This window comes from Volvox carteri, assembly GCF_000143455.1.
Source record: "Volvox carteri f. nagariensis unplaced genomic scaffold VOLCAscaffold_187, whole genome shotgun sequence".
Lineage (NCBI taxonomy): Eukaryota > Viridiplantae > Chlorophyta > Chlorophyceae > Chlamydomonadales > Volvocaceae > Volvox > Volvox carteri.
The window spans coordinates 20,951-26,458 of NW_003307730.1; the positions used below are offsets into that span (position 1 = coordinate 20,951).

Sequence of the window (5,508 nt, forward strand, 5' to 3'; positions counted from 1 at the left end):
CAGCTCCTTGCGGCCATCCTCCAGTGGCCTGAGCAGTATAAACCCTACTGTGGGAGTGAGGGCTCCTTTCATCACTCCTTTGCAGTATGTGGAATTCTGGTGGCGAATGGCATGTATGCCCCAGACTTTAACAACCCCAAGCTGCAGGCTATCAACCACTTCACTGAGGACATGAAGTCTGCCCTGCTGTCTGGGGGGCTGAAGCAGTTTGAGCTTGCACTCCTTCTTGCGGGTCTGAATGTGTAACAGCCGTCTCTTACCTTAGCTGTTTTAGCGGAAGTAGAGGGTCTCGTCCACGATTGGCGACCCAGCGTTAGGCGTGAGAAGAGACAAGGGAAGTCGGGATTCGAAGACATACGTCGAGAACGGTGACAGCAAGGTCTTGAACCCTGAACACTAGTATAGTGATACGTTAAGTGTCTGGCCGAAGCACTTCACCTGGGTGGCTTAAATGCGGCCCACCTGCCGCCATCTCCATTCCTGGAGTCTTGGTGTCGTACGCTAGGTTGTGATAGCGTACCAGAAAGTGAGTTCGTACAGTTAACGAGTATGGTTCGTAAATACGGGACCGTACCGTTACTGTGATTAAGCTTTAATAGCTTAAAGATATTCTAAGGTAAATGTAGCTTGCTACATCCCTCCCCCTCAGAAGCGAACCGTCCCGGGAGCGTCACCTTTTCTTGCGAGCAGGTGCTTTCCGTTTCGGTTGTTCTGGGGTGCTGTTCCGGGGTGCTACCGAAGGAGGGGTGGTCAGGACCACTTTCCTTTTTGGTGTAGATTGCCCGGACTTTGCCGCCAACCGTCGTTCATAGTCGTCAATAGCTTCGGCCAAGGGAACGGACTGACGCAGGGAATCTTCCGGTTCATAGGTGTTATGACTGGAGTCATAGCCTTCCCATTTAACCAGATATTCTCGACGTGTTTTGCCGGTTCCACCTCGGATTTTCACATCACGATGGTCAAGTAGTGCCTCAACCATGTAATATGGCTCTTCGTCAATTATGAACGGGGGCGGCGGTTGTCGTGTTCCATCGTCCTTGAATGGTTTGAGCAAGGATACGTGGAAGACCGGATGGAGTCGGGAAGTCGCGGGTAATCCCAATTTAACCGTGTTCTCTCCCACTCGGGCGACAACCTTATATGGCCCAATAAACTTAGGCAATAATTTCTTTGCTCCAGGAGATTTCAACTGGATGTTGCGGGTGCTGAGCAGCACGGAGTTCCCAACCTCAAAACGCACCGCACGCCGATGCTTGTCGACGACAATGCACTGGCAGGATTGAGCAGCTTTAAGACGCTGTTTTGCGTTTTCAATACGTTTGCGCATGACCTTGGGATAGCGGTCAGCGGCAGGCACTTTGGTTTTTAGGTGCAAGTCAACCGGCACACGTGGCTGCTTGATACCATTAAGGCTAAACGGGGTGGCACCCGTTGAGCTCTGCCTCGAGTTATTAATAGCAAACTCGATGAGTGGCAGGTGTTCGTCCCAATCATCCTGAGTGGGCGAAATATAGTGCCTCAGTGTCTCTTCTAGCAAGCGATTCATTCGCTCGGTTTGACCATCAGTCTGCGGATGGTAGGCTGTGCTCATATAGAGGTGGGTGCCTAGCAGGCGAAATGTTTCCTTCCAAAAGTTGCTTGTGAAGCGTGTGTCCCGGTCAGACACAATATTCTGTGGAAGGCCGTGCTGTTTGAAAACCGTAGCCACAAAGAGGCGGGCTAGATCTTCCGCACCGACGGATGTGGTTGTGGGAGCGAAGTGCGTCATCTTGCTCAGGCGGTCCACGAACACTACTATCGCGTCATGCCCATTGCGGGTTGTGGGTAGCTGTGTGACCAAATCCATTGACACACTATCCCAAACGTTATCTGGAATGGGAAGGGGCTGCAGCAGTCCGCCTGGCTTTTGATTTGAAGCCTTATTGCGCTGACAAGAAGGGCAGGTACTAACGTAGGCCTTCACGTTAGTATCCAACCCGGACCACCAAAAATGTTTCGCGATCGCTTTTTTGGTGCGGTCAATGCCGCAGTGGCCAGCGTAAGGAACATCGTGATTTTCGTGGATGATGTCCTTTCGCAAGTCAAGCACATCCGGAACGTACAACTGGGAACCGTAATACCAGAAGCCGTCTTTCCGTTTAAGCTGCAGTTTTGCTACCGAGCTCTTCTTGAGCATGGGATCGCCGTCGTACCCGCTTAGGATTCGGCGCCCAATATCGCTGCCAATCAGCAATGCCGTAAGCACGTTCAGCACCACGTCGTGGACCCGACTGAGAGGGTCAGCAACGTTGATTCGTCCGGGTCGGTACTCCCATTTAAAGTCGAAACGTGAGAGGCGTTCCAACCAACGAGCTTGTCGTCGAGAGAGTTTATCGGCGCTTTGCTGATCTTGCAAATAGACCAGCGGTTGGTGATCGGTGACTAAAGTGACATCCGATGCACCCTCGAGGTAACAGCGCCACTCTTCAAGTGCTAGGACAGTTCCTAAACACTCTTGGTCCGTGGTCGTGTAGTTGTACTCAGCTCTGCTGAATTTAGAGCTTGTGTACGCGACTGGGTGGTCGTTCTGTAAAAGTACGGCGCCCGTGCCGTGTAACGACGCATCGGACCAGACAGTGAAGGGTTTGTCTAGTTCAGGGAGTTTTAATACTGGTGCGTTGGTTAAGGCAGACTTCACGCCCTCGAAGGAGCCTTGACAGTCCTTCGTCCAGTGGTAGGGCACCTTCGCACTGGTGAGTGACGTGAGGGGGGCCACGAGAGAAGAATATCCTTGGATAAATCTTCGAAAATAATTGGCTAAGCCAAGGAACGAACGCAGCTTTTGCAAGTCTGTCGGTATCGGCCATTCTTTAATGGTTTTGACCTTACGCTCGTCCACTTTCAGCCCCTCTCGGTTGACGACGTGACCCAGGAAGCAGTCGGTTTGGTTGAACGGCATTGGACATGTGGCGTTAAATTGGTGCTCTCTAGCAGGACAACACGGTACGGATGTGTTGTTCATGCTCGGCGGGGGTCTTACTGAAGACCAAAATATCGTCCAAGTACACTAGCACGAATTTGCCAATGTACGCAGCAAATATACGGTTCATTACTGCTTGGAACGTTGCAGGAGCATTGGTTAGTCCAAAGCATAGGACTTTGAATTGATACTGGCCGAGCCCCGGTGCTATGAAGGCCGTTTTCTCAATATCTTCTTTCGAGATGCGAATTTGGTTATACCCCTGCTGCAGATCCAGGGAGCTGAAAAGGTTAGCCCCTTGGAGCTGATCGAAGAGTTCGGTAATGTTTGGCATTGGATACCGTCTCTTGATCGTAAGTTTATTCAGAGCTCGATAATCAAGAACCATACGCAGGCCTTGCCCGTTAGCTTTTTCCACAAAGATGACGGGTGCGCCATAAGGCGATGCAGAAGGTTCAATGTAACCTTTCTGCAAAAGCTCTGTAACTTGTTTACGCATCTCTTGTTGCTCTAATTGAGTCAACCGGTACGATCGTTTTGCTGGCGGTACGGCTCCGTCGATGAGCGGAATTGTGTGACCAATGTCGCGATCAGGCGGAAGACCGTTAAGCTCTTCAAATACATCTTTGTATTCGTCAAGCAAACCCTTTAAAGTATTGTCAGGAATAAGTTCGGCCATATTTGTGTGTGTGCCTTTGGCCTTTGTTTCCTGTTCCAGCTCAGATTGTACTAACAAAAGATAGCTTCGTGCTCCTTTTGTTATTTTACGTGCCGCTGCTTTAGCCGACATCGTTTCAACTGTCGTCGCCGCATAGAAAGTCGCGGTGACGTAGTTCATGATAGTGATACCATCAAGGTGATCTTCAGCATTATTGTCCGAAGACCAAAAGGAAGGCTTGAGCGTCCAACTGTCTGTGGGCGACTTGTGGAGCGTAAGCGTCCGCGTTTGGAAGCACATCCGCGCTTTGCGGCGCACAAGCCAATCCGCGCCAAGTATAAGTTCGACTCCGGCGTTAGCTTGCTTTAGCACGAGCAGTTTGACTGTGTCATGAAAGGATGCTATCCGCAACTTGGCGTGTATCAAGCCCTCAATGAGCTCGGAGGAGCCGTTCGCGACGCGAACCAAAGAAGTTGAACACGGCCGAATAGCGAGCCCCATTTTGCGAGCTGCCTCGGAGGAGATGAATCCATCAGCCGTGCCCTTGCAGTCAGCACCGGAATCGATAAGTGCGCTGCAAGGCGTTTGGCATAAGAATGCGCCAAAAATCATGGACTGTGAGGAGCCAATACTGTTCAGCTGAACCTCTTTAGCTGGCGGGTCATACCAAAGCTGGATAGGCCACGGGATACCGGGCATTTCCTGACGACTACCATCGTCTGCTTTCTCTAAGAACAGTTTCGTCCCTACGGCATATGTTTTTAGCAGCTGGTGTCCTGCCGCTCACATGCGTCTTTCAATTTGAGACCATTTCGGTACTACAAAAACTGCTGAAGTGGTTTCGGGACGCATACGCTTGCAGCGCAGGTAATGCTTATGCCAAAGCTCAATTTTTGTGTATGGGGGATTTGCCCAGACAAACTCGCCAGAGACATCGGAGGTCAAGAACGAATTTGAAGGGGAGGCAAAGCGTGTACAAAGACTATTGTCGCCAGAGTTGTTACAAGCAGCGTCAAAGGTGAACTGCCGTCCCAACATGTTCTCCACGTTACGAAACTCGTCCGGGAGGAACATGTGATCACAGCTAAGCGGATCACCAACGGGCAACAAGGACTCTCTGATTTGCAAGCTAGCCGAGTCCTTAGGACATTCCGGTTGCTCACAGCCCCCAACAACACGCTTGCCGACCCGCTAATCAGCCATGGCATTCTCCATCTTCGCGGCAAGGGACAGCGTCTTCTCGGCGTTAGCCTTGAGGTGTCGAATGCAGTCGGGCTTGTGCTCCGCCCAGCTCTGGTGGGCGGGCTTCACGCGACGGCATTTGCGGCAAGTGTGTGCCGCCAGCTGTTCTTGCTCCAGACGCGCCTTCTTGGGCCGATTGGCGGGTTGCCAACCCTGCGAATTGCGATCAGAGGACGAACACTTAAATTTATTGAAGGGCTTTTTAGCAGTGATCGCATTAAGGTCAGCGCTAACTGCATGGACGGTAGGCTTGTCTTTGCCCGACTGCCATCGAACCTCTTGCCCAACAGCGTAAAGGATTAGCTTATCTAAGCTGTCCCAATCTTTGCCCTCTTCGCTTGTCGCACACCGGCTGCGCAAAGGTGGTAGTAACCCCTTAACGTACCAGCCGATTTGATCGCTAGGGTTCATATCTTTCGCTTCACGAATTATATCGTGAAAACGTTGAGTATATTCGGGCACTGTTTCAGTTGCTTTCATGGCGTGTTCGTTCGCATGCAACCTATCGCGGGCGGCCATAGCCGTGTTGCGTTGCGTATCGCCATATTGCAACAAAAAGGCAGCACGTAAAGAATCACGCGTCAAAAGCTTCTTGCCCGATCGGTGCTCCCCGAAAATGTCCGTGGCCCAGACTAGAGCTTGCCCGATA

The 5,508-nt window shown here is 51.3% G+C and overlaps 1 protein-coding gene across 1 annotated transcript in view; it reads left to right on the plus strand.

Annotated features, from left to right (window-relative positions):
• VOLCADRAFT_108608 (uncharacterized protein) overlaps nucleotides 1–241 on the plus strand; it is a gene marked incomplete at its 5' end in the record, with an annotated part of 4,042 nt that extends 3,801 nt beyond the window's left edge. Inside the window, one exon of the mRNA XM_002959369.1 lies at nucleotides 1–241. This exon is cut by the window's left edge and continues 6 nt beyond it.
• Nucleotides 242–5,508: the final 5,267 nt, after the last annotated feature.